The 15,842-nt window shown below is 40.4% G+C and overlaps 1 protein-coding gene across 2 annotated transcripts in view; it reads left to right on the forward strand.

Annotated features, from left to right (window-relative positions):
* Positions 1–15,842, forward strand: part of DOCK11 (dedicator of cytokinesis 11) — a 333,222-nt gene that overhangs the window by 214,409 nt on the left and 102,971 nt on the right. The gene's annotated exons all lie outside the window — the stretch shown is intronic.

Genomic DNA, 15,842 nt, shown 5'->3' on the forward strand with positions numbered 1-15,842 from the left:
TTATGTTTTGACCTCCCTAATTCTTCGTGTCCCCCCTTATCTATATAGTAATTACATTTTTAAATAAAACATTTTCGTTTTAATTACGTAACTTATTTTTGACCAAGTGAAATCACCACAGTGTCCCTGTGCTTCTCAGATCATGGCTGGTGGGATGGGCTGGTAGGATGCTGTAAATAGCTTCCTGAAAACATCACAGCGCCCTGCCTCAGTACTTTTCTCACGAGTATTATTTATTTTCTGGACATCATTGCAATTCGAGTTTGATAATACTGCACTTAAAGCAGTATTAAACCCAAAAGCAAACATGTTATATATTGCTGCTTACCAATCCTTAGATGTGGATTATTATTTTAGGATTTTTGCACCCCTGTTTCTCCTGGTGATATGGTCAGTAATACACCTTATGTAGTAGAATGCCTCCACTCTGGATAAATGAGCACAGGGGGCACATTTGAACAGCAGCACTGTCAGCCTGGGAGAAAGGGGAGTAGAAGTACTAGTAGTTTTAAATACACTAACAAATTAAAGCTGAACTCTAGAGCCTCTTTCTGGGATTTGTTGTTTACAAGTTAAAATATATGTTTTTTGCACGAAAATTACTTAGAACCTCCAAACATTATATATTGTTTTTTTTCTAACGCCCTAGAGAATAAAATGGAGGTCGTTGCAATACTTTCTGTCACGCGGTATTTGCGCAACAGCAGTCTTACAAGCGCACTTTTTTTTGGAAAAAATACACTTTTTATAATTAAAAAAATAAGACAACAGTAAAGTTAGCCCAATTTTATTTTATGTTTAGATTGTGAAAGAGGATGTTACACCAAGTAAATTGATACCCAACATGTCATGCTACAAAGTTGCGCTCCCTCGTGAAATGGCGACAAACTTTTATCCTTCATGATTGAGCTCAATTGTACTGTGTGAAACGCGTCTACAAGACCTGTGTGTTGGTGTCCTTTGAATGTCATCTTGGTGATCAATAAATTACATTTTGGATTTCAATCGATGTGCAGCCATTTCTTCCTTTGACTGGCTTAACCCTCTTGGGCATGGAGTTCACCAGAGTTTCACAAGTTGCCACTGGAGTCCTCTTCCACTCCTTCATAATGACATCACAGAGCTGGTGGATGTTAGAGACCTTGCGCTCCTCCACCTTCCATTTGAGGATGCCCCACAAATGCTCAATAGGGTTTAAGTCTGGAGACATGCTTGGCCAGTCCATCATCTTTACCCTTGGCTTCTTTAGCAAGGCAGTGGTCGTGGAGGTGTGTTTTGGGTTGTTATGAGGTCGGAATACTAGACCCAGTCTCTGAAGGAAGGGGATCATGCTCTGCTTTAGCATGTCACAGTACATGTTGGCATTCACGGTTCCCTTAATGAACTGTAGCTCCCCAGTGCCGGCAGCACTCATGCAGCCCCAGACCATGACACTCCCACCACCATGCTTGACTGTAGGCAAGACACACTTGTCTTCGTACTTCTCACCTGGTTGCCGCCACACACGCTTGACACCATCTGAACCCAATAAGTTTATCTTGGTTTTATCAGACCACAAGACATGGTTCCATTAGTCCATGTCCTTAGTCTGCTTGTCTTCAGCAAATTGTTTGTGAGCTTTCTTGTGCATCATCTTTAGAAAAGGCTTCCTTATGGGATGACAGCCATGCAGACCAATTTGATGCATTGTGTGGCGTATGGTCTGAGCACTGACAGGCTGACCCCTCACCCCTTCAACCTCTGCAGCAATGCTGGCAGCACTCATACGTCTATTTCCCAAGGACAACATCCATGTTGAACTTCCAGTGACCAGTATGAGGGAGTGAGAGCGATAGCACCAAATTGCTCCCGTCTCATAACTTTTTCACTTCGTTAAAGCCTACACACAACCGTTTTTCACGACGTGAAAACCGTCAACGTGAAAAATGACACGAAAAAATAGAGCATGTTCTAATTTTTTAATGCCCTTTTTTCACATCATGAAAAATGCTCTGGAGCCCACACACGATCGTTTTTAATGACATTTAAAAAAAAAAAAAACATTTTTCACGTCATGAAGTGTTTTTGGGCACCGATATATTCCCGAATTTTATTTCCCTTATATTCATTCTACCAATACAAGGGATGAGGTACCGGATCCTTTAAGGTCACCCACTCACACCCTATCACATAATTGAATAGAATTTTTTTTTTATCTGAGTTTAGTGTCATTTAAAGCCAGTTTTGAAGCAACCATCATTACAGAAGCCAAAATAAATCTGAAATTGTACTGTTTAGATTTTCTTAAAGTCATTCTTTTTCTAAGGTTTGAAACCCAAACTATGTCCTCATGTTCAGCAGTATTACAGACATGGGGGAAGGTGTTTGTTTCCACCATACCTGAAGGTTTGGGCTTTTCTGGGGGCCCCCTGGCACACTGGGAGTGGCGAGTTTACATTGTAAGTGACTCATTATGGTGCCTACTGTGCATCTTTCTCACTGCTATGGATTATGTTATAGGTTCACATTAATGAATAAGCTAATAAATGTCCTAAATTGTGTAAAGATTTTAAGACAGTGTATATAAATTGCCATGGAATTACTAATAAATAAGTGTTTGCAGAGAAGGTCCTTTAAGGACTCCACACAAAGTTTACATTTCCTCTTCTGAATAGTCAGTTTGAGAATGCAAATATTAATCACAATGGTGTGGGAGGGAGAAGAGGTCTGTCCCTAGCTGTTTACTAGTGAGTGGATATGAGTCACTTATGTACAATGTCTAGCAGTATGTAGAGTACGGTTATGAAAGGTTCATGTTGTTGTCTCCTGCTGCCTCTCCTCATGTGTTTCTTTTTTTTTTTAATAAGGAAATAGCAGGCAAATAAGACATTCGACAGATTTGTTCCCCTGGGACTGGCATAAAATGGAACCCCATAAACTTTGGAAACCATGCAGCACAAAAAACGAAAGGCCTGTGTGATGTACGCGCCTACCCTCTGTCTCAACTTCTTTGAGGTAGTGTTGGGACATTGATATGAACTAAAGTTAAAGCGGAGCTCCGGGCTCTGTCAGAAAAAATTCTGTAGCTGTTGACTTTTAATATTAGGACACTTACCTGTCCACGAATCCAGCGGTGTCTTCACCGAGGCGATTTTTTAATCAGCTCTCGGGTGCTGACGCTGCCTTTTTGGGTAAGGGAAACCCGCAGTGAAGCCTTGCATCACAGCCGGTTCCCTACACTGCATTTGTGATTGGCCCAACAGAGGAGGAGGGGGGGGGTTGCTGAAATTCCGGGTGACTTTGCTGCATCAAAACCAGGTTTCCGCTTCCCAGAGACGTGCCGAATGTGGCAGCAGAGTGGGGGGGGGGGGGGGAGTTAAGCAACGCTTCCCATTTTGGGTGGGGCTCCGCTTTAACCTTGTTACCATTAAAAAGAGATTTACAACTTTATTACAACCCTGTCAGAAATTGTAGCTTGTTGGCTCAAAGGGTCTGTGCTCCCAAGCTGGTGCTCTGGTTTTTGACAATAACTAGAGCATTAGACCACCTAATAGTTTTCTATATCACTCATTAGATGCAAGACTTCTGTGCTCAAATTCTTTGGTCTGAAAGCCTGTAATGGCCAGTATGCATTATAGCTCAACTCCAGGCAAATTGATGAATGCATAGATGAAATATATACAAGCGAATTGTATTTAAGTGCATCAATTTCTGGGATGTACACAGCTCTGCCACATAGCATAGCTCTGTCTGGCAAGGCAAGAGATCTGCTTTTCCTCTGCTGCAGTTAAAGCCCAACTTTCAAGTTATACTAAAGTCTTGTTTTTGTTTTTCATTTAAAAATAACAAACATGTTATACTTACCTGCTTTTTGCAGTGGTTTTGCACAGAGCAGCCCAGATCCTCCTCTTCTTGGGTCCCTTTCTGGTGCGCCAGGCCCCTCCCTCCTGCTGAGTGCTATGGGGGCACTTGAGCAAAGCCACTGCCCTGTTTGTCCATTCAGACGTGGAGCCGCGGCTTGGCCCCACCCCTTCTCTCTCCTTATTGGCTCACTGACTTTGACAGCAGCGGGAGCCAATGGCACCCCGCTGCTGTCTCAGCCAATGACGTGGGAGAGACAGCCGAGACTCTCGCACAACATCGCTAGATTGAAATGGGGCTCAGGTAAGTATTAGAAGTATTTAAGTATTAAGTATTAGAAGGGCTGAGGGGGCTGCTGCACACAGAAGGTGTTTTATCTTGATGCATAGAATGCAATAAGATAAAAAACTTTCTGACTTTAGAATTGGCTAACTTTTTTTTTTCCTTTAAGAAAACAGCTCTGGAAGCTCAGACTAATGCCGCGTACACACCATCACTTTATGTGATGGAAAAAACTTCAATTTTCAAAAACGACGTTGCCTACACACCATCGTTTTTTCACAATGCTCTAGCAAAGCGAGGTTATGTTCACCACTTTTTTCCATTGAAGCTCGCTTCATAACTAGCTTCTGGGCATGCGCGGGTTTAAAAACGTTGTTTTAAACGTCGTTTTTTGCTACACACGGTCAATTTTTGTGAAACAAAAAACAACGTTTTTAAAAACGACACAAAAAATTTAAGCATGCTTCAATTTTTTTGGGGCGTTTTTCACAATTCATAAAAAAAAAACGTTTTCCCCCACACACGGTCATTTAAAGTAACGTTTTTAAAAAGTCGTTTTTTTTCATCACATAAAGTGATGGTGTGTACGCGGCATTAGGGTTACCACCTTTTCTTCAAGCCAAACCCAAACACTTAAGCGGCCTGGGACACCTTTGGGTGCCCCAGGGAGAGTAGTAATGCGGTTCGCATAGCGGTCCGTATCGAACATCGGGTATGGCCAAATTGCTCTTGCTGGCATCATTGCCCTGCCCCCAGACAGCTGCCCGCATCTCCCGGACGGCAAAAGATTTGTGTGTGACTATCTTGGTTACTTGGGGAGGCACAGCCCAGTCTGAATAATGTATCCGGGTTTCAGTTTGTCCGGGTGAATCCTGGACAGTTGGCAACCCTATTTAGACTAGAGCTGTCATTCGCAGCACCTTTAAATGACACTGCATGTTTTTTGTGGGGTAATGCAGTGCAGGTCCATTGGTATGGACTATACTGTGTGTTGGGGTGCCATACTAAATGAATGATACTGTAACACATGACAAAGTAATGCATGTTACTGCAGTGCATAAGTCTGAAAGGGACCCTAATGTCACAAAATCTCTCCCAATCTGTCTCTGCTAAAAGGCAACGTGTGTAACTGCCATAGCCCACTGTAAACATAGAAGCAGATGCTTACTGAATAATGTGGCTGTCACAAACTTCAGTTAAGTCATTAATCATCACAGAACACAGCCATATGTGCTGCAGATAGCACATTACTACTGTACCATGTGTTCATTATTTATGCCTCTGGTATAACATATTACAGAGAATACATCCCTACTGTTTAACAGAACAAACCGACCATATAGACTTTTCTTTCACTTCTAATAGATTCCTCATTAAATCACCAATTAGATTCTGTAAATATCAGTATCCAAATGTCTCATATAATCCACTGTGTATATTAAAGAGCAGCTCTATGCCACAAATACAATTACATAATTTTTTGAACCGCTAACAATATGTTGGAAAAAAAATACCCTTAAATCCCAACTGAACCCTCCAGTTTTAATCAGCTAAATAGATTCCAGATGCATTAGAAAAGCCTGTCCCTGCTAGCAGCTACAGAGTGGGACGCTTGCTCTTTGTGGGAAAGACGTGGTCTTATTGCAGAGGTCCAACAGGCTTCATACTGAGTAGGGATGGTCCCGATGTTCAAATCAAACATAAGTTCGACTCCACATTGGGTGTTCGTTTGTTTACAACCAAACATTAACCAAATTTGAGCGCCGCGGAGCCCCCCATAACGCACTGCCAGATCGCTGCTGCTGATTGGCCAAAGCATGCACTTGACCTGCATGCTTTGGTCAATCACAATGCAATTTGCTGTGAGAGCCATGATTGGCCAAAGGCAGGGTCATGGCTCTGGGTGCTAAGTCCACGCCCACCACTATATAAGGCTGTTTACACGGCAGTCGTATGTAGTGTGATATGTGGAGAACTGGAGATAGATTAGGCAGGTTAGTTAGTTGCGTGCAGGTAGTTTACTTTATATATATATATATATATATATATATATATATATATATATATATATATATATATATATATATATATATATATATATATATATATATATATATATAAATATATACAGTGTAGTGTGTGTGTGTGTATATATAGATATATATACAGTGGGGCAAACAAGTATTTAGTCAGCCACCAATTGTGCAAGTTCTCCCACTTAAAAAGATGAGAGAGGCCTGTAATTGTCATCATAGGGATACCTCAACTATGAGAGACAAAATTTGGAAACAAATCCAGGCAATCACATCGTCTGATTTGGAAATAATTTATTTGCAAATTATGGTTAAAAATAAGTATTTGATCAATATCAAAAGTTCATCTCATTACTTTGTTATATATCCTTTGTTGGTAATGACAGAGGTCAAACGTTTTCTGTAAGTCTTCACAAGGTTGTCACACGCTGTTGCTGGTATGTTGGCCCATTCCTCCATGCAGATCTCCTCTAGAGCAGTGATGTTTTGGGGCTGTTGCTGGGCAACACAGACTTTCAACTCCCTCCAAAGGTTTTCTATGGGGTTGAGATCTGGAGACTAGCTAGGCCACTCCAGGACCTTGAAATGCTTCTTACAAAGCCACTCTTTCGTTGCCCGGGCGGTGTATTTGGGATCATTGTCATGCTGAAAGACCCTGCCACGTTTCATCTTCAATGCCCTTGCTGATTGGAGGAGGTTTGCACTCAAAATCTCACAATACATGACAGTATTCATTCTTTCATGTACACGGATCAGTCATCATGTTCCCTTTGCAGAGAAACAGCCCCAAAGCATCATGTTGCCACCCCCATGCTTCACAGTAGGTATGGTGTTCTTTGGTTGCAACTCAGCATTTTCTCTCCTCCAAACATGATGAGTTGTGTTTAATGCTTTATATATAATCAGAGCCTCTGCATTCTGCAGGTCCCTCAGTCATGCATTAACGGAAAAAACCTTCTGACTTTAACAACCACTTTAAGTTTAGTTAATTTTGGCTAACCCTGAAGTCTCGAACAGAACCTGCTCTCTATTTTCCCACTGGGATTCCCAGCGGTTTTAAACCCGGCACTTTTCCTATGGGATTCCCAGCCAAATCTCTCCCCGCAGTTTTCCAGACGCGAAAACTGGCCGTCTGTATAGGGCTTAATACTTTAGCTGGAACACCAGAGAAAATTGCTGTCTTTCAGCTGCCTGCCCTCACACTGTGCATTTAAAAGATGGGACATGGTGTGAAGTGGTTGAATGGTGAATTGAAAAGGTGCTGGTATAGTTCAAAACTACTTATCAAAATATCCACATGACTCCTATTTTATCAATCTTTCAACTCCTGTGGATGTAAATCTGGATATAACAACAACGTGTACTTGCCAAGCCTTTAAACAACAAGGACTATAAGGATTATAAGGGGTTACTGTGCTTATGGCAATGCTGAGTGCAACAGAAAGAACTTGAAATTTTGCAATCCACCTAATATTGCAATTATCCTAATACGCCTCTTTAGAATCCAGTTTTGCCCAGATCATAAATCGCTGACAAATTTTATTATAGATCTTATCTGTTCACCACTGTTTTATGAGTTACTTTTCTATAAGTTTTATAGCCACTTCCACTTTTAACATAATTCACACCAAAATCACCCACAAGTAAAAATCTATGGGCCAGATTCACAGTAGAAATACGCCGGCTTCGTACTTCTTCGGATCGTAGGTGTAATACTTCGGCGCCCGCTGGGTGGAGTTTGCGTCGTTTTCGCGTTGGGTATGCTAATTAGCTGTTTACGGCGATCCACGAAGGTACGCGCGTTCGTTGCATTCTCTTACGTCGTCGCTAGTCGGCTTTTCCCGGCGGATAGTTACGGCTGCTATTTCATGGCTTACTGTATATTTAGACTGCCCATGTTAAAGTATAGCCGTCGTTCCCGCATCGATTTTTTTTTTTTGCGTAAGTCGTCCGTGAATAGGAATGGACGTAACGCACGTCGCCGTTCAAAAGATTAAGTCGGTGCGATGTCATTTCGTGCAAAGCACTGGCGGGAAATTTCAAAACGGAGCATGCACAGTACGTTCGGCGCGGGAACGTGCCTAATTTAAATGATACACGCCCCATTTGAATTAGGCGGGCTTGCGCCAGACGCATTTACACTACGCCGCCGCAAGTTTACAGGCAAGTGCTTTGTGAATCAAGCACTTGCGCTTAAAACTACGTTATACCGCCGCAAATGTACCTGAATCTGGCCCTATATCTATATCGTAGGTAAGAGAGCTGCCGCTCCAGGTGAGCTCACTAGGGTAATTGATGTCCACTCAGAAGCAGATGGGTGCTGGCAATGCACAGGATGTGCAAAAACAATAAGGATATGGACAGCCGCACTCCAGTAACTTGAAAAAAGAAGTGCCCTTTATTGGGTACAGGAAAAAATGCACTACAGATATCAGCACACAGTGGGATAAACAGCTGACGCGTTTCGCATTGAGTGTCAATGCTTAATCATAGCTATAGATGAAATAAAAAATAACAGGTATACATATACACACAGAAATCTATGCTTAATTGGACCCACCCAGCATGTGATTGACTACAGCAATTAGCCAGTATCCAACACACATGCGGGGGGGTGGGGAGAAAAGGCATAGGTGAAAAAAAGCACACATAAAACAAACTGGCTTGCAAAGTGAAACAAATCTGTGAATACAAGTGTGGACAATAATAAATGTGACCAAAAAGGCAACACATAATTATGTAAAAATATAAATAGTAATCAAAGGCATATTAAAAGCTGAGGTATGACAGGGATGTGGTGTAAATGTAAATGTGAATAAAGAAAGTGAGTTGATGATTAATGAAAATGTATTATAAGCATGTGCTAAATGAAGACCGACAAGCCCATATAATCGAAGCATGTGATGTCACTTATATTTAAAGCAAGGACAGAATGATGTGAGCAAGGAACCAATTGCAATATATATTATAATAGAAAAAATTGTGATTATTATGTTATGTTAATAAGTATGTATAAAATGTGAAAAGTATACATGGGTATATATACACAAATATATGTGTAAAAGATATATATGTATAAAGGTGTCATAAAACTAATAATGAACCGGTAAAAGATTATATAAATGCAAAGGTGCCCAGTAGTGTGTGGTGTTGGAAAAAAGTAATAAGTAAAAGAATAGACAGAATATCGAAAGGTACATCACTAAAGGGATGTATCACCTCCCTCAGTGTATGTGTATATGTATAGAGGTCCATTACCGTGTGCTGTGGAAAAGCCCAACAAGGGCAATAAAAAATATATATGTAAATAAATACATATATATATATGCACAGAACGTATGAAGGCCGTACACATAAGGATGGGGGGGAAAGGGGTACCAAATGAAATGTGTCTTTGGAAGTAGTGACATTTTCTAGATAGATAAAACCATGTTTTCTTCATTTTTGAAATTTTAAGTAAAATATTAAATGAAAGTAAAAATGAGTGAGTAGAACCCTCTAAAACCAAAATCATGTAAGTGGTAGGTATATTGAAATATTGTATAGATGATGTAAAAATTACAACACGTATATAAAACCATACCAAATAGACAATTATGGTGGATAACCTGTAAATCATGAACCGATGCCAGAACCCAATAGGTACATGAAATGAGATCTGCAGTTAATCAGGCTAGTAATGGATATATATATATATGCACATGAGGGAAAACCAAAAAACCTCCAACTGCACATGTATATAATATGCATGCATGTGAATGCATGTGTATATGTACTCAGCTAGGGCATATACTAGTCCTTACTGCCAATGATATAGTATATCTGATATTGAGGCGCTTGACCCCACTAGTACAAGAACAAGTGTGAAAGGACCCTGTGTGAAAGGGCCATGTAAAAAGAGGTTACATATGGGAATCGCGTCTAAGCAAAATCACAAAGCATGAAGGGTTGGAGCGGGGTACAAGAGCTATATATAGTATGTATGGTGGGCTGAATAACCACACACATGAGTACCCACATGCAGATTAGTAAATACTGCATGCGGACAGCCATTTTAGTACTAGTCATAAACCGTTACCAAAACCCAATAGGTACATGAAATGAGATCTGCAGTTAGTCAGGCTGGTAATGGATATATATATACACATAAGGGAAAACCAATCGAAAATAAAAATGAAAAGCTCCACCTGCACATGTATATGATGTGCATGCATGTGAATGCATGTGTATATGTGCTCAGCTAGGGCCTATACTAGTCCTTACTGCCAATGATGTGATATATCTGATGTTAAGGCGCTTGAACCCATTGGTATTGAAACAGGTGTGAAAGGACCCTGTGTGAAAGGGCCATGTAAAAAAAAAGGTTACATGTGGGAATCACGTCTAAGCAAAATCACAAAGCATAAAGGGTTGGAACGGGGTACACGAGCTGTATATGATATGTATGGTGGGCTAAATAGCCACACATATGAGTACACACATGCAGATTAGTGAATATCGCATGCGGACAGATTTTGGTACTAGTCATAAGCCGATACCAGAGCCCAATAGGTACATGAAATAGAATCTACAGTTAATCAGGCTGGTAATAGATATAAATATGCACATAAAGGAAGACAAATTGAAGATAAAAGGCTCCAACTGCACATGTGTATGATGTGCATGCATGTGAATGCATGTATATATGTACTCAGCTAGGGCATATACTAGTCTTTACTGTCAATGATGTAGTATATCTGATATTGAGGCGCTTGAACCCGCTAATACTAAAACAAGTGTGGAAGGACCCTGTATGAAAGGGCCATGTAACCCCACTGGTACTAGAACAAGTGTGAAAGGACCCTGTGTGAAAGGGCCATGTAAAAAGAGGTTACATATGGGAATCGCGTCTAAGCAAAATCTCAATGCATGAAGGGTTGGAGCGGGGTACAAGAGCTATATTTTTTGGTTTTTTGGTTTTCCCTCATGTGCATATATATATATCCATTACTAGCCTGATTAACTGCAGATCTCATTTCATGTACCTATTGGGTTCTGGCATCGGTTCATGATTTACAGGTTATCCACCATAATTGTCTATTTGGTATGGTTTTATATACGTGTTGTAATTTTTACATCATCTATACAATATTTCAATATACCTACCACTTACATGATTTTGATTTTAGAGGGTTCTACTCACTCATTTTTACTTTCATTTAATATTTTACTTATAATTTCAAAAATGAAGAAAACATGGTTTTATTTATCTGGAAAATTTCACTACTTCCAAAGACACATTTCATTTGGTACCCCTTTCCCCCCCATCCTTATGTGTACGGCCTTCATACGTTCTGTGCATATATATATATGTATTTATTTACATATATATTTTTTATTGCCCTTGTTGGGCTTTTCCACAGCACACTGTAATGGACCTCTATACATATACACATACACTGAGGGAGGTGATACATCCCTTTAGTGATGTACCTTTCGATATTCTGTCTATTCTTTTACTTATTACTTTTTTCCAACACCACACACTACTGGGCACCTTTGCATTTATATAATCTTTTACCGGTTCATTATTAGTTTTATGACACTTTTTATACATATATATCTTTTACACATATATTTGTGTATTTATACCCATGTATACTTTTCACATTTTATACATACTTATTAACATAACATAATAATCACAATTTTTTCTATTATAATATATATTGCAATTGGTTCCTTGCTCACATCATTCTGTTCTTGCTTTAAATATAAGTGACATCACATGCTTCGATTATATGGGCTTGTCGGTCTTCATTTAGCACATGCTTATAATACATTTTCATTAATCATCAACTCACTTTCTTTATTCACATTTACATTTACACCACATCCCTGTCATACCTCAGCTTTTAATATGCCTTTGATTACTATTTATATTTTTACATAATTATGTGTTGCCTTTTTGGTCACATTTATTATTGTCCACACTTGTATTCACAGATTTGTTTCACTTTGCAAGCCAGTTTGTTTTATGTGTGCTTTTTTTCACCTATGCCTTTTCTCCCCACCCCCCCGCATGTGTGTTGGATACTGGCTAATTGCTGTAGTCAATCACATGCTGGGTGGGTCCAATTAAGCATAGATTTCTGTGTGTATATGTATACCTGTTATTTTTTATTTCATCTATAGCTATGATTAAGCATTGACACTCAATGCGAAACGCGTCAGCTGTTTATCCCACTGTGTGCTGATATCTGTAGTGCATTTTTTCCTGTACCCAATAAAGGGCACTTCTTTTTTCAAGTTACTGGAGTGCGGCTGTCCATATCCTTATTGTTTTTGTATATCTATATCGTAGCTGTCTCCTCACAGAAGTTCTCCAATAATAGTGCAGCCCATAGATGATTCATTTTTTTCCTTCAACCAGTGGGTTGAAGGAAAAAAATTGATTAATTCTCCCATCCACACATTTGAGGTCTCATCCACACATTTGAGGTGGATAGGGGAATCTTCCTGCCTTGGCTTTGTATTTTGACAGCCGGGAGACTTCCCCACGGTCAGAATACACAGGTCAGTGCTGCCAGCTATGTCAGTGCTGATCGAGCAAAATTTCTAACAGGGCAGTTGTATGGAAGTCAATCGGTAGTTTAACTTCTGTACAACCATTCTGGCCATACATAGATCGAAATTCAGCTAAGTCCTGCTGAGCAGGCCAAATTGCTATCCATGTATGGTCTGTTTAAATGGTTGGCATTTAATCATTCAGTTTGGTTGAGAATGCATGTTGACAGTATGCTTTAGTCTGTATTTACAGTGTCTTGAAAAAGTATTCATACCCCTTGAAATTTCCCACATTTTGTCATGTTACAACCAAAAACATAATTTTATTTATTGGGATTTTATGTGATACCAGGGCTCGACGAATCCCGGGCGCCAGGTCGCCATGGCGACTAGAAATAGTGTCCTGGCAACTTGGCTTGGTGAGCCGTTGGTATTGCAAGTTATTATGAGCTGGCGCCATCTGGTGGTGGCCGTTGGTATTACAAGTTAAGCATTACAAGTTAAACAGCAATTCTAATGTAATTTTTCACTATTTTCACTGCCATCTTCTTCCCTCTAAATAGAACCCCCAAACATTATATATATTTTTTATACTAACACCCTAGAGAATAAAATGGCGATCGTTGCAATACTTTCTGTCACGCCGTATTTGCGCAGCGGTCTTACAAGCGCACTTTTTTGGGAAAAAATTACACTTTTTTTAATTAAAAAATAAGACAACAGTAAAGTTATCCCCATTTTTTTTAATATTATGAAAGATAATGTTACGCAGAGTAAATTCATACCCAACATGTCACGCTTCAAAATTGCGTCCGCTCGTGGAATGCTGACAAACTTTTACCCTTTTAAATCTTCATAGGCGACGTTTAAAAAAATCTACAGGTTGCATGTTTTGAGTTACAGAGGAGGTCTAGAGCTAGAATTATTGATCTCGCTCTACCAATCGCGGCGATACCTCACATGTGTGGTTTGAACACCGTTTACATATGCGGGCGCTGCTCACGTATGTGTTTGCTTCTGCGCGCAAGCTCGTCGGGACGGGGTGCGTTTTCTGGCTCCTAACTTTTTTAGCTGGCTCCTAGATTCCAAGCAAATTTGTCAAACCCTGTGATAGACCATCACAAAGTGGCACATAATTGTTAAAGTGGAGTTTCCATTAAAAATATAACTTTGCTTTATATTGTAGCTTAGACCTGAAAAAGAAAAAAAAGAAAATAATGTTTTTACTCACCTCGAAATGCCTGTTGCTATGCGGTCCCATGAAATCTGCCTTCCTATTCACCTCGGATCCTGACGTCAACTCCCTCGGCTCCCAGCATGCCGTGTGCTTCCCCTGTGTCTGGCTTGTTGATGTTTATGGTTGGCCATCACAACGGCGTGCACTTTCGCCGCCGCCGCTCGTTGTGATGGCAACCCAAGTGTTTGGCGGTGCTGCAGTTCTATTGCGGATGCACGAGAATGGGGCGGGACGGGCGGCCCTTTCAGCTAGTCATCCACACTATTCCTAGGAAGTAATTGCTTGTGGGCTTCACAATGCCCACAAGCAAAATGAGAACGTTCTGCAGACAACAATATAAAGTGTTCCTTTTGAATAACTCGGCAGAACGGCTGGACTTTTTTAAATAGTAAGTGACACTATATTGACATTTACAATGAGAGATGAAAGCAGATATGTATAAAAATTGAAAAATGTGATGGGAACCCCGTTTTAAGTGGAAGAAAAATGATGAATGGTTTTCAAATTTGATTACAAATAAATATGTGAAAAGTGTGGCATGCATTTTGCAGTGTCTGTACAGCAGAGCTTGCGTGTGCAAGGAAGAAGCAGCAGAATATGTTCATGTGCTGGCTTGAAGAATGCTGATAGGTAGCAGAGAGATGAGATCATCACTGTGCCACTTACCATTTCACTGTTCAGTCAAGTTCAGTTGAAGTTCTGTTTTAATCTTGAATATTGAGGGCTAGCACTGAGTGCTCATTCAGGCCCAGTTCACACTGCTGTGCTGTGAATTTGTGAATCTGTAAATCATTTTTTTGTCATTTGTGAGGTGCAAATTTACCGCTAAATTAACCGCAATTTTACCGTGAATTCAGGAGTTGGACATAGGTGCGATTAATGTTCTAGCCAATGAAATCATAATGTAAAAACAAAAAAGGTGTTAACTTCTTGTGTACTTCCTGTTTTTTGTGGAGAGTAGTGTGGTGAAATTTGCACATATGTGAACCATCAATGCGATTCCAAAATGATTTACATTGATGTCTATGGAGACTAAATTCGCAACGCAGTAAACTTACACAAGACCCTTTTTTTTTTTTTTTTTTATTGCATCGCATTCGTAGAGGAATCGCAACGCATGTATGTGAATGACCGTCATTGAAAACAATGGGCCGGATTCAGATACATTGGAGTATCTTTCGGCGGGGCATAACGTATCTCAGATACGTTACGCTGCCGTAAATTAGGGCGCAAGTTCCGTATGCAGAAAGAACTTGCGCCCTTAGTTACGGCGGAGTAACGTCTGTGGTCCGGCGTAATGTTATCCAGTTGCCAGGAAAACCTGGGGGCAGTCCCTTCAAGCATTCACATGGACTTACTGAGTATACAGCAGGAATACTTCAGGTCCTTACACTAGTTGCTAACAGTGTAAATGCAAAGATCAAAGACCTGAGGAAAGTGGACAGTCCTTTTCATTCATGCCTTTCTGTGCAGGAACAAGGGCAAGCTCCTTCGAACTGAGGGGTGGCAGCCTTTGGGGCAGTTATGCCAGGATGTCAGTGAAGAGTATATGAGAGATGGCTAGCCCTTCATTCAACTTTATAAGTTGGCGTGCAGTCGGCAAGTTCTGCAAAGTTTGCGACAAGGCATATAAATAATTTTTGTCTTTGGCACCTTTTTTACGAATTGTCAATCTTTATTTTCACGTGTTCTCTCTCCCACCCATTTATTTATCTACTTAAATCCCATTGTGTGCTGAGGTGAGGTATGGCCAGGGATATGGAAAATTGTTATCAAATATTTACCGTAATTTTCCTTTCCTGGCCTATCCTCACGTCAGCAAAGGACTCCCTCCCAAGTGGCCTAGTGGCCTGCCACAGGCTAGATTATCGAACACGTCAGTGGGGGAGGGGCTGCCTTTTATT

Source organism: Rana temporaria, chromosome 9 (genome assembly GCF_905171775.1).
Source record: "Rana temporaria chromosome 9, aRanTem1.1, whole genome shotgun sequence".
Taxonomy (NCBI): Eukaryota; Metazoa; Chordata; class Amphibia; order Anura; family Ranidae; genus Rana; species Rana temporaria.